Source organism: Babylonia areolata, chromosome 18 (genome assembly GCF_041734735.1).
Source record: "Babylonia areolata isolate BAREFJ2019XMU chromosome 18, ASM4173473v1, whole genome shotgun sequence".
NCBI classification, from domain to species: Eukaryota; Metazoa; Mollusca; class Gastropoda; order Neogastropoda; family Buccinidae; genus Babylonia; species Babylonia areolata.
This window is the reverse complement of record NC_134893.1, coordinates 74,246,444-74,261,173: the sequence shown is the minus strand read 5'-3', so window position 1 is coordinate 74,261,173 and position 14,730 is coordinate 74,246,444. Positions and strand designations below refer to the sequence as shown.

The 14,730-nt window shown below is 42.8% G+C and overlaps 1 protein-coding gene across 1 annotated transcript in view; it reads right to left on the bottom strand.

Annotated features, from left to right (window-relative positions):
- The window catches only part of LOC143293093 (nuclear factor NF-kappa-B p105 subunit-like), a 133,886-nt gene extending 119,445 nt beyond the window's left edge, over nt 1–14,441 (bottom strand). The window contains exon 1 of the mRNA XM_076604001.1: nt 14,322–14,441. The gene's annotated coding sequence lies outside the window, so the exon portion shown is untranslated. The remainder of the gene's footprint in view (nt 1–14,321) is intronic.
- Nucleotides 14,442–14,730: the final 289 nt, after the last annotated feature.

The following is a 14,730-nucleotide window of genomic DNA, read 5'->3' as shown; positions in this document are numbered from 1 at the left end:
GGGATTCAGACACAAGCAGGTCTGCACATATGTTGACATAAGAGATCGGAAAACTCTCCACCCTTTACCCACCAGGCGACATTATCGAGATTTGAACCTGGGACCCTCAGTTTGGAAGTCCAATGCTTTAACCATTCGGCTATTACACCCATCATTATGCCAGCATAATGTGCGCATCTGCTTAATTAATTCAGTTCTTGTGGGGAAAAATTCAAACAGTGCATTTTGATGATAATGTTATTAATTGTCAGTATGTGCAAGTTAAAATATTGGGTTGTGGAAACACTAACACACCCAGAAAACAAAGTATGGATGCTCAAATAACGAAATGGAAATGGCCATGTACATGAAAAAGCATTTGTAGGTTTACATATACTGTAAGAGATGGACTAAAATGAATCTTGGTAAATGTCGACTTACATGGGATAAAAGAGGTGACTCTTGAACCACAGGCTCCTCTTCAGGCAAATGTACTGAGTGAGTGACAGGCAGAAAGATAAGAGAGAGACAGAGTACAGTTCAAGAAACAAGACAGGCAGAAAGATAAGAGAGAGACAGAGTACAGTTCAAGAAACAAAAGGAATCAAAAGATGCCACAAGACAGGCAGAAAGATAAGAGAGAGACAGAGTACAGTTCAAGAAACAAGACAGGCAGAAAGATAAGAGAGAGACAGAGTACAGTTCAAGAAACAAGACAGGCAGAAAGATAAGAGAGAGGCAGAGTACAGTTCAAGAAACAAAAGGAATGAAAAGATGCCACAAGACAGGACACAAGAAACAAAGAACTGTGAGTGTGAGTGTGTGAAGGAAAGAAGAGGCTCTGATTGGGAAAGGGGGGGGAGGGAGGGCAAAGGGAAAGGGGGAAAATGTTGAGAGGGCAGGAGTGAGGGAAGGGGGTGGGAGAAACTGTTAACCAAGGTTTAAAAAAAAGAAAAAAGAAAAAAAGGGTCATACGATGAACAAGTAAATGAAAAATAAAATAAAAAAACTTTGATAATTATAACGTACAAAAATTTATATATATATATATATATTATATATATATATTATATATATATATATATATATATATATATATATAACATACAAAAAATGAAATAAAACATCATAGATTTTTAAAATAGATTAATGGCAATTATATGAAAAAAGTTCCTCTTGTCTTTTCTCCCTCTATCTAAAATAAAAATGAATATTAAAGTGTAAAAAATAAAATGAAAAACAAATTTGCACAACTTTAATAACATATAATCTTTTACATTTCCACTGAAATGCCAAGAGATCCGGATATCTGTTATGCATGAACCAACTGCTCATATTTTTCAGTGGGCAGAAATAATATTTTCTGCATGTCACATGGGAGTCCCCAGCTATTCTTTGATGCCACCTTTTTGAGGGCACAAGGGAATGTTGCACTCCAAACTGACTGGCGGTGAAATTAAATTTTAAATAACATCAACGAAGTAAACACCTAAGTTGCCCACGAACGCTGAAGAAATCCCCGAGATTCGAACTCCCCGTGTGTGCAAAATGATTGAGGTTGCAACTGTTCAGAACACTTATTCGATCTTTTTCAAGTATAAGAAAGCTCATTTCGGCGACATGCTCCACGATGCGGATAATAATTTATTACGGCGAAATGTTCCACATGTTGAACATAATTATCGAAGCCATCCTTAATTTGAATGGAGGACTCTGGCGGCAAAGCAAAAAGCTAAACTGGCACTGTATTCCTCCGAAGTTCACAACATGCGCAAGCGACGATGCCTTTGTGTATACATACCTCGTTTCGTTTCAAGTTTAGATTTAATAATTTTCTCACAATGTTCGTCTGCTCGATTTCGAACTGCACAGCAACAACATATTTTTCTGAGTTTGAAACTGCAATCGCGATTGTTTTGCAGAAGAGTAAGAGAAATTTACAATAGCCCTTTCATCATTCATACATACTAGTATTACTAGTATGGAAAGCAACATTCCCAAAGTAAAAACAAATAGAGAGAAAAGACAAAAACCAATGTGGATGACATCCAAATCAATGAAAGTTATCAAGACAAAATATAATTCATACAAAAGGTTTCTATAAACAAAATGGAAGAGATTACAAAAAACAAAAAGCATCAAGAAATCTGTGCAATAGGAGAAAAAAAAAGGGAGAATTTGAGAAAAAATGTCCATGGAATATAAGGAAAATCAGAAAGGTTTTTGGAACTATATGAAGACCAAGTCTAAAGTTGGAATTTGTCCGTGAATGACAGATGATTGAAATATTGCAGTCAGTGAAAAAGATAAGGCAGTAGTGTTAAATAACTTTTTTTGTAATGTCTTTCCTAAAGATGACATGACCAATTTACCTGATGCTGCCCCGATTTCAAGAGCTCAGAGTGTGTTGACAGAGGTAGTAACTATCACCCCAGAATCAGTAAAGGTGAAACTAAATAATTTAAACCCAAACAAGGCTCAAGGCCCTGATAGTGTTCCATCAAGAGTGCTTAAAGAGTTGAGCGAGGAACTGATAGTGTTCCATCAAGAGTGCTTAAAGAGTTGAGCGAGGAACTGATAGTGTTCCATCAAGAGTGCTTAAAGAGTTGAGCGAGGAACTGATAGCGTTCCATCAAGAGTGCTTAAAGAGTTGAGTGAGGAACTGATAGCGTTCCATCAAGAGTGCTTAAAGAGTTGAGTGAGGAACTGATAGCGTTCCATCAAGAGTGCTTAAAGAGTTGAGCGAGGAACTGTCACTTCCTCTCTGTACCCTATTCAAAAAGTCTATACAAAAAGCAACTATACCCAATGACTGGAAAAAGCCATAGTGACCCCAATATTTTTTTAAAAAAGGTACAAGAACTGACCCAGCTAATTATACAGGCCAGTAAGTATGACTTGTGTTATCTGCAAAATCCTTGAGACATTTGTAAGGGACGCAATTATTGAACATATGATGACAAAAAATTCATATGGTAAATGTCAGCATGGTTTTTGAAAGAGTAGATCATGCATAACTCAGGTTACTTTAAGCAATGGAAGACTTTACAAGGTTACTTGATAATGGTGATAACTTTGATGTATTATACCTTAATTTCAAAAAAGCTTTTCATTCAGTGTCACATAGAAGGTTATTGATAAAATTAGAATCCTATGGAATCACAGGTAAAATACTTCATTGGATAGACAAATTCCTCTGTAATAGATCACAGAAAGTTAAGGTTGGTAAATCTCAATCAAGTAGTGCAGATGTCCTGAGTGGAATCCCCAAAGGAGGTATACTGGGACCTATCTTTTTACTGTATTTCTTCTTCTGCGTTCATGAGATGCAACTCCTACGTTCACTCATATGTACACGAGTGGGATTTTACGTGTATGACCGTTTTTACCCCGCCATGTAGGCAGCGATACTCCACTTCAGGGGGTGTGTATGCTGAGAATGTTGTTGTTTCCATAACCCATGGATTACAGGATCTTTAACGTGTGTATTTGATCTTCTGCTTGCGCATACACACAAAGGAGGTTCAGGCACTAGTAGGTCTGCACATATACTGACCTGGGAGACTGGAAAAATCTCCACCCTTTACCCACCAGGCACCATCACCGAAATTCAAATCCGGGACCCTCAGATTGAAAGTCCAACGCTTTAACCACTCAGCTACTGCGCCCGTCTTTTTACTGTATTTATAAAATTAATGATCTTCCACAATCAGTAAATAGCACTTGTAAAATATTTGCTGATGACACTAAAATACACACATCCCCTCTAGTATACCAAATATTGCAAAGAGACATACAGTCATTGATGGAATGGACAGATACATAGATATTGTGAAAAAACTGAAGACTCTTCTTGAAATACATGCCATGATCCAACTTATCACCAAGCCAACACAAAAGAAGGGGCACACTTTGGAATGGCTGATAGTGGGTGAAAGTAAACTGGATGCCATTCTAGAACTTTCTGTGTCCGATGAGTTGGTGGCAGACCACTACCCGGTGACCTTCTCTTTGAACCTCAAGAAACCTGGCCTCAACAAGCGCACAGTGACTTCACGAAACCTGCGTGCAGTGGATATGGCGCCCTAAAAGCTGATGTCATGGCGCTCCAGTTTGGTTCACATGACCCTGTGGCAGACTACAACCGGGGGTTACAAGAAGTCATGGACAAGCACGCTCCCCTCACAACGCGTGACGGACCGCCCTTCAGCTCCTTGGCGGACACTGCAAGTGAAGCATGACAAACAAGACGGACCGCCCTTCAGCTCCTTGGCTGACACTGCAAGTGAAGCATGACAAACAAGACGGACCGCCCTTCAGCTCCTTGGCGGACACTGCAAGTGAAGCATGACAAACAAGACGGACAGCCCTTCAGCTCCTTGGCGGACACTGCAAGTGAAGCATGACAAACAAGACGGACCGCCCTTCAGCTCCTTGGCTGACACTGCAAGTGAAGCATGACAAACAAGACGGACCGCCCTTCAGCTCCTTGGCTGACACTGCAAGTGAAGCATGACAAACAAGACGGACCGCCCTTCAGCTCCTTGGCTGACACTGCAAGTGAAGCATGACAAACAGGACGGACCACCCTTCAGCTCCTTGGCTGACACTGCAAGTGAAGCATGACAAACAGGACGGACCGCCCTTCAGCTCCTTGGCTAACACTGCAAGTGAAGCATGACAAACAAGACGGACCGCCCTTCAGCTCCTTGGCTGACACTGCAAGTGAAGCATGACAAACAAGACGGACAGCCCTTCAGCTCCTTGGCTGACACTGCAAGTGAAGCATGACAAACAAGACGGACCGCCCTTCAGCTCCTTGGCTGACACTGCAAGTGAAGCATGACAAACAAGACGGACAGCCCTTCAGCTCCTTGGCTGACACTGCAAGTGAAGCATGACAAACAAGACGGACCGCCCTTCAGCTCCTTGGCTGACACTGCAAGTGAAGCATGACAAACAAGACGGACAGCCCTTCAGCTCCTTGGCTGACACTGCAAGTGAAGCATGACAAACAAGACGGACAGCCCTTCAGCTCCTTGGCTGACACTGCAAGTGAAGCATGACAAACAAGACGGACAGCCCTTCAGCTCCTTGGCTAACACTGCAAGTGAAGCATGACAAACAAGACGGACCGCCCTTCAGCTCCTTGGCTGACACTGCAAGTGAAGCATGACAAACAAGACGGACCGCCCTTCAGCTCCTTGGCTGACACTGCAAGTGAAGCATGACAAACAAGACGGACAGCCCTTCAGCTCCTTGGCTGACACTGCAAGTGAAGCATGACAAACAAGACGGACCGCCCTTCAGCTCCTTGGCTGACACTGCAAGTGAAGCTTGACAAACAGGACGGACCACACTCCAGCTAACACTGCAAGTGAAGCATGACAAACAAGACGGACCACCCTTCAGCTCCTTGGCTGACACTGCAAGTGAAGCATGACAAACAAGACGGACCGCCCTTCAGCTCCTTGGCTGACACTGCAAGTGAAGCTTGACAAACAAGACGGACCGCCCTCCAGCTAACACTGCAGGTGAAGCATGACAAACAGGACGGACCACCCTTCAGCTCCTTGGCTGACACTGCAAGTGAAGCATGACAAACAGGACGGACCACCCTCCAGCTAACACTGCAAGTGAAGCATGACAAACAAGACGGACCACCCTCCAGCTAACACTGCAAGTGAAGCATGACAAACAGGACGGACCACCCTTCAGCTCCTTGGCTGACACTGCAAGTGAAGCATGACAAACAAGACGGACCGCCCTTCAGCTCCTTGGCTGACACTGCAAGTGAAGCATGACAAACAAGACGGACAGCCCTTCAGCTCCTTGGCTGACACTGCAAGTGAAGCATGACAAACAAGACGGACAGCCCTTCAGCTCCTTGGCTGACACTGCAAGTGAAGCATGACAAACAAGACGGACAGCCCTTCAGCTCCTTGGCTAACACTGCAAGTGAAGCATGACAAACAAGACGGACCGCCCTTCAGCTCCTTGGCTGACACTGCAAGTGAAGCATGACAAACAAGACGGACAGCCCTTCAGCTCCTTGGCTGACACTGCAAGTGAAGCATGACAAACAAGACGGACCGCCCTTCAGCTCCTTGGCTGACACTGCAAGTGAAGCATGACAAACAAGACGGACAGCCCTTCAGCTCCTTGGCTGACACTGCAAGTGAAGCATGACAAACAAGACGGACCGCCCTTCAGCTCCTTGGCTGACACTGCAAGTGAAGCATGACAAACAAGACGGACAGCCCTTCAGCTCCTTGGCTGACACTGCAAGTGAAGCATGACAAACAAGACGGACAGCCCTTCAGCTCCTTGGCTGACACTGCAAGTGAAGCATGACAAACAAGACGGACAGCCCTTCAGCTCCTTGGCTAACACTGCAAGTGAAGCATGACAAACAAGACGGACCGCCCTTCAGCTCCTTGGCTGACACTGCAAGTGAAGCATGACAAACAAGACGGACCGCCCTTCAGCTCCTTGGCTGACACTGCAAGTGAAGCATGACAAACAAGACGGACAGCCCTTCAGCTCCTTGGCTGACACTGCAAGTGAAGCATGACAAACAAGACGGACCGCCCTTCAGCTCCTTGGCTGACACTGCAAGTGAAGCTTGACAAACAGGACGGACCACACTCCAGCTAACACTGCAAGTGAAGCATGACAAACAGGACGGACCACCCTTCAGCTCCTTGGCTGACACTGCAAGTGAAGCATGACAAACAAGACGGACCGCCCTTCAGCTCCTTGGCTGACACTGCAAGTGAAGCTTGACAAACAGGACGGACCGCCCTCCAGCTAACACTGCAAGTGAAGCATGACAAACAGGACGGACCACCCTTCAGCTCCTTGGCTGACACTGCAAGTGAAGCATGACAAACAGGACGGACCACCCTCCAGCTAACACTGCAAGTGAAGCATGACAAACAAGACGGACCACCCTCCAGCTAACACTGCAAGTGAAGCATGACAAACAGGACGGACCACCCTTCAGCTCCTTGGCTGACACTGCAAGTGAAGCATGACAAACAAGACGGACCGCCCTTCAGCTCCTTGGCTGACACTGCAAGTGAAGCATGACAAACAAGACGGACCGCCCTTCAGCTCCTTGGCTGACACTGCAAGTGAAGCATGACAAACAGGACGGACCGCCCTCCAGCTCCTTGGCTGACACTGGAAGTGAAGCTTGACAAACAAGAGCGACACCGCACTGAACGGTGGTGGAGAAAATCAAGACTTACAGTCCACAGACAGATCTTTGTGTATCACAGAGAAAAGGTCAAGAGGTTGATTCGTGATGCCAAAGCTCAGTACACCAGCACTAAGATACAAGAGTGTACTTCAAGCAGGGGTCTTTTTCAGGTTGTCGGTCAGCTTACAGGCAAAGCAAAGGACAAGACTCTGCCTAACTGTATCCCAGCAAAAGAACTGCCTGATGCCTTTAGTGGGTTCTTTGTGAACAGACAAGGCGTGAACTGGACCAGTCAGGAGGCACACCAGAGTTCAGTGTCTTTGCTGGCACCTCAATGTGTGATTTCAAGCCTGTCACAGAAGCTCAAGTGAAAAACATCTTAGTGCACCATGCAAGTCGTGTGCTCTGGATCCCATCCCAGCATCTGTGTTGTACGAATGCCTGAATGAACTGACCCCTGTCATTACAGATGTTAATCAGTCTTTGTCTTTAGGAGTTGTGCATCCTTCATTCAAACAAGCTATTGTCACACCTCTGTTGAAAAAGTCAAATCTTGATCACTATGTTTTGAAGCACTATAGACCAGTGTCAAACCTACCATTCCTGTCAAAGGTTCTAGAAAGGGCTGTGTTGCAGCAGCTGCTGGATCACTTGACTTGGTGGGACATGCTGGAACCTTTTCAGTCTGCATACAGAGCCTTTCATTCCACAGAGACAGCCCTACTTTGGGTTGTGAACGATCTGTTGTCTGCTTGTGATTGAGGTGATGTGTCGGTTCTGTCTTTGCTGGATCTTTCAGCAGCATTCAATACACTTGACAATCAAATTATGCTCCATAGATTGCAGACTTCATTTGGCCTTTCAGGCACAGTTCTGAGGTGGTTTGCATCTTACTTGCAGGAGCACACTCAGACAGTTGTTGCCCAGGGTCACAAGTCAAAGGCAACCACGCTTAACTATGGCATGCCCTAGGGCTCCGCTCTTGGGCCTGTTTTGTTTACTATGTATGTACAGTCACTGATCAGACTGTTTGGTGTTCATTATCACATGTTCGCAGATGACACACAGTTGCAACAATCTGCCCCTCCTGCTCAGTTCTCACAAGTCCTTGAAACAGCACAGGAGACAATAGAATCAGTGAAGAAGTGGATGACTGCAAATAAGCTTAAGATGAATGATGAAAAGACTTAACTCATGCCACTGCCAGTTGGAACTGGTCACAAACTCAAAATGGTCTCCAACTATACTTCATTTTTTCTCAATGGCACCCGAATTGAGTTTTCTCAAACTGTCTGCAATCTAGGTGTGCATATTGACCGTTCTCTCACCATGGAAACCCACATAAACAAGCTGTGCAAATCCATTTATTTGGAACTGCGCCGCATTGGTCATATTCGTCCTTTTCTGTCTGTAGAGGCTGCAAAGAAACTCATGTCTGCCTTTGTGTTGTCCAGAATGGACTACTGGAACTCACTGTTTGCTGGTCTTCCAGACTGTTTGCTTGAGAGGCTTCAGAAAGCTCAGAATCATGCGGCACGCATCGTTCTCCGCAAGCGTAAATTTGGCCATGCCAAACCACTTCTCAGGCAACTTCACTGGCTGCCAGTGCGTGCACGTGTGGAGTATAAATTAGCAACACTCTGTTACCATTCCCTTCATGGTCAGTCCCCTGCACACATCCAGATTACTGCGGTCTTCAAATGCTGGTCACCTCGCCATTCCCCGATTCCATCCAGAGAAATATGGCAGACGTTCTTTTTCATTTGTTGGTCCTTCAACTTATAACACACTCTCCCAGACACTTAGAAAGGCTCCCACATTGTCAGCCTTTAAGGCTGGGCTTAAGACCCACCTTTACAAACTCCATTTGACTGAATAAGTAAACACCAGGTGTAACCTACACAATAAGTTTTAAGTGCTGAAACCTTTTAATGTTTTATATATATATATATATATATATATATATATATATATGCATACTTTTTTGTTGATCAGTGTATATATACGTCTGTGTGGATGAGCATAGTTTTGTGGATAAGTGTGTAAATATTCTTGCCTTCTTAAGAAATTGTGATGGCGCTTAGAGCTCTCCAAGGGGATAAGCGTCTTAAAATGCACTTTGTTATTATTGTTATTATTAACCAATACTTTAATGCTACAAAGTGCAATGTGCTCCATACAGGCAGCAAACACCCAGAACATGACTACTTAATGAAAATTGGTGATAAAGAGTTTACTGTTGAAAAATGTGAAGAAGAAAATGATTTCGGTATTATTTTTGATAAAGACCTACTCTTTGACAAACATTGCATCCATGATAAATAGGGCAAATCAGAGAATGGGTATACTCAAGCACATCTTTACATTTCTTGACAGCAGTACATCTTAAAGACTATATAAACCATTAGTAAGACCTATATCAGAATATGCAAACACGGTTTGGTTCCCTAAATTTAAGTGTCAATCTGCTGCAGCTGAAGGTGTACAAACACGAGCAACAAAATTAGTCCATGAAAAAAGGGATTTTTCTTATAAAGAAAGGCTAAAATATCTTAAGCTTCCTTTTCTCAAAGCAAGAGGGGTATGAGGTGACTTGATACAAGCGTACAGAATATATAATAATGTTGATGACATTGACAAAGCATGCTTCTTTATCAATCTACAAACTAACACTGTCACCCGTAACAGCACCGACAAAATTCTGAAGCAACATAATAGTAGCAACATTAGAAAATATGTTTTTAGTGACAGAGTAATTAACATCTGGAAGAGATTAACCCCAGAAATCAAACGTGCACCTAACATGAATGCCTTTAAAAAAATCATTGATGACCACTATATCATAAAAAAACAACAACAATGTTTGACTTTGACAGTCAAAGGTGAGTCTGGGTTCGGGAGTACCTGACCAAAAATATACGAAAAAAACCCAACAGGGCATACAAAGCCACAAGGCTATGATGCTTGGCATCACCCCTAACCTGAACCTGATGACCGATTTTACGTTATTAAAGACTGACTGGCTGCCACATGGTTGAATCATTTCAAAGCGTCAATGAACGGTGACCGACACAAAACCAAAACCTGGGAACCAAGATTTGCCGGCACTCAGGACACTCAGGCCAGAGTCCAGGGCACTAACCATTCACAGTCCAGGGCACTAACCATTCACAGTCCAGGGCACTAACCATTCAGGGCACTAACCATCCAGAGTCCAGGGCACTAACCATTCACAGTCCAGGGCACTAACCATTCAGAGTCCAGGGCACTAACCATTCAGGGCACTAAACATCCAGAGTCCAGGGCACTAACCATTCACAGTCCAAGGCACTAACCATTCAGAGTCCAGAGTCCAGGGCACTAACCATTCAGGGCACTAACTATTCAGAGTCCAGGGCACTAACCATTCAGGGCACTAACCATCCAGAGTCCAGGGCACTAACCATTCAGAGTCCAGGGCACTAACCATTCAGAGTCCAGAGTCCAGGGCACTAACCATTCAGAGTCCAGAGTCCAGGGCACTAACCATTCAGGGCACTAACCATTCAGAGTCCAGGGCACTAACCATTCAGAGTCCAGGGCACTAACCATTCAGCCACAACACCCATAAAAATGTATTTGTTCTTTTCTTTTACATCTTTTCTTCTTGTTTTTCAAATATTCAATTTCTTACAGAAAAATCACAAGAAATGCAGGTATATAAATACATATCACATAAAATTGTCAAAGTGAAGATTTTCCAAACAATAAACCTCTTCCTGTGTCATTTTCTATGATAAAGTTCAATACTTTCAACATGTGTAACCAATGGAAATTACAACAAAGACAGCAGCAACAACAATAATAAAGATCAGTTCAAATGATATTGATCACAGCATGAAAATGATGATTTTCTCTGAAAGAAAACAACAAAATACTGTTCTGAAACACAAAACCATTTTGCTACTTTTCCATTCAGAACACATGCTCTCATCCCAAGCATTTTGATTTGTTCTTTCCTTCTTTCATTACTTTCTTTTTTCCTTCTTTCTATCTGTGTGTGTGTGTGAGAGAGAGAGAGAGAGAGAGAGAGAGAGAGAGAGAGAGAGAGAGAGAGAGAGAGAGAGAGAGAGAGAGAGAGACAGTCAGAGGTGTACACACACACAACTCCTTTTATCAACAAACTTGGCTTCACATTGACAGTTTATGGAATCACGTTTTACCAAGAAACTTGACTGTACCCAGCCAAAAGATCTTGGACCTGAAGTTTTATTTACCAACCAATCAATCAATAATCAATCATTCATTACTCCGTTGGCTCTTTGCATGATACAGTACTGATATTAGTAATTTACTTTACAGAGGCAAACAGATGAATAAATTACCTAAATGAAATAACTGATGCAAATAGAAATAAAATATCTAAAATAGTAAAATGCAAAAATAATCAATGCATAGATTCAGAATGGTCCCCACCCTTGTGTTTAGTATCTGACTGTGAACTCTGACTCACAGTGACTGATCTACTTCCCTGGTGAGACTCACAGTGACTGATCTACTTCCCTGGTGAGAAGCTAAAATAGTTCTCTTGACAAAGCCGCCACACAGGTTCTAACAAGGAAGTTGTGCAACAAAGCATGAAATCTCCTCAACCTGCCCTGCTGATTGAGTATACCACAGGGAAATCATCCCACAGGCAGACCCCGACTGTGACATCCAAACATCCCACAGGCAGACTCCAATTGTGCTATAAAGACATCTAAACATACAACAGACTCCAATTGTGCTATAAAGACATCTAAACATACAACAGGCAGACTCCAATTGTGCTATAAAGACATCTAAACATACAACAGGCAGACTCCAATTGTGCTATAAAGACATCCAAACATCCAACAGGCAGACTCCAATTGTGCTATAAAGACATCTAAACATCCCACAGACAGACTCCAATTAAGATAAGATAAGATAAGAATGACTTTATTATCTCCAACTGGAGAAATTTGGTCAGGTGCATTATCACAACATAGACAAGTAAACAACATGGGGACCATAACTGTAAAAGCCAACAACAGCCCCTACAAATATTACGAAGATACAAATGTAAAAAATATCACATACATCGTTTCATACATACATCCACACACTGCAGGTAATAACTAGTATTCTTAATGTAAAAACAGAAAGAATTAAGAAACATTATTTCAATATAATTATAAACATAGCCTACTATACTGCACATTGTATTACATTGATTATAATAGACAGATAAGATAAGAATAAAGATGAATTGCGGAAAACCACAACCAGATAATCAGCACACACACCCACACCGCACCCCCCCCCCACCACCACCACCACCACCACCCACCCCACACACGCGGATAACTTGATTAAACAAGAGTAATAAACATATGTTCTCAAATAAAAGCATTTCACATATTTGCTTTTAAAAACATTGCGATTAATTATTACATCATAATCATTAAACAGAAATATATTTAGAATATGGACGTTAGCATTAGACATATTCATTGTACATTCATCCTGCATATTGCACATTATTCTCCCTACATATTGCACATTCATTATAACCAATTGTCACGTTTTAAGCTCAAAACACACACACACACACACACACACACACACACACACACACACACGCACCACAACTAGAACAAGGTACAGCCTATCATGCACGGACTTTCACACGTCTCACATGAGAGTGCGCGCGCGCACGCACACACACACACACACACACACACACACAGTTCTCAAGAATTTAAAAGGTGGATTGAACGTGGAATAAAAGTCTTCAGAGCTCTGGATTTCAACTTAAAAGTTCTGTTGCGTCACCCTGTGCTGTATAATAAAGACATCTAAACATCCCACAGGCAGACTCCAATTGTGCTATAAAGACATCTAAACATACAACAGGCAGACTCCAATTGTGCTATAAAGACATCTAAACATACAACAGACTCCAATTGTGCTATAAAGACATCTAAACATACAACAGACTCCAATTGTGCTATAAAGACATCCAAACATCCCACAGACAGACTCCAATTGTGCTATAAAGACATCAAAACATCCAACAGTGAGACCACAGCTGTGCTTTGCAAGCAGCCTCAAGGGGGATCTGAAGGCCTTGAATGTTGACCTGGACATGTGGGAAGCTGAAGCCCCAGAACTATCAGTGTGGAGGCAAATGGTGCAGAAAGGCTTCTCTTGTAGTCTGGACAGAGGCACTTGCTTGAGGACTGAGGAGAAAGACCCAAAGCCAAACAGACAGACAGAGAGGCAGCCAGACAGACAGACCAGCATCAGACTTCACCTGGGACTGTCACACGCCATATCTAGCGCAACTCTCCCGAGACTGACTGTATTTCCTCTAAAGATGGAAATGGGGGATTGGGGTGGGGGGGGAGGGGGGGCAGGGGGCGGGGTTAATCCCACAAGTGTATTCTTAGCTTATTGACTGAAACTGGTTTCAGTTTCAATGTGTCAAAACAGAGCACACTGGCCCATACATGCTACACCACATCTGCCTTTTTTGTTTAGGCAGAAGCCTGACCTACACATAGACCAAATGTGCAGATCAGTTCACGAGAGCCTAAAATAATTGAAGTGAGGGTTGGGGTATGTGTATGTTGTTTTTAATACTGATCTAACATTTCTGCAGTTGCTTGCTATACAATCCGGTGACAACTCTGCAGAAAAATATGGCAATAGATCGACGCTGAAATAACCTGATTCTTTGGAAGTAACTAAACTGTATAAGATGATATCACAAAAAGTCCATGCTTGCAATGTGACAGTATTTGGCCAATACATATATATATGTGACTGTAGATATCAAGTTTTGCCGCCATAACTATTTTGCCAACTAGAACCTGTGTACATTCTGCTCGTTATCGACCACGTATATTAGATTATTGCATCTGGCGTGTGATTCACTAGCCTCAGGAAATGAAGATGCAATTCGCGAACAATTTGCGAGTCAGTTGACTTCTCATAACTGACTGCCACTTTCCACAACCTCAACCACAGCTGGGAGTGACAATCACTATGTTCGATTGTCTCATCGTTCTTACGTTCATATCTATTGTCAAACACCTTAACCATTAATCATACTTTCAAGAAAACAAATACTCACCTGAAAAAAATTGCTTATTGTTGCTACGAATCCGTTGATTACAATATTTTCCTCGTTCTCCTCAACATTTCCACGAACCGGACGCCATCATAGTCGAAAGTTGGGGATTTCCAGACGGGAATTCCCTTTCTTTCGCCGATTGGTGAATTGGAGTCACATGGTTCATTTATAGGCTGTTGATTGGTTACATGGTGTTATCTCGGGACATGCCAGCAAGTCTAATTTTAGACACAACCAACTATTGATTGACAACAATGGAAATGACTGGACAACAAGCATCTGACAGAACTATACTGGTTTCAATGTCTTGGGCACCATACATGTCAGTGTAAACATGATTCAAGATTTGATTGACAATTCTTACGTGTTCGTGCAACGCACACAATTTGGAGAATATGCTCACGCTTAA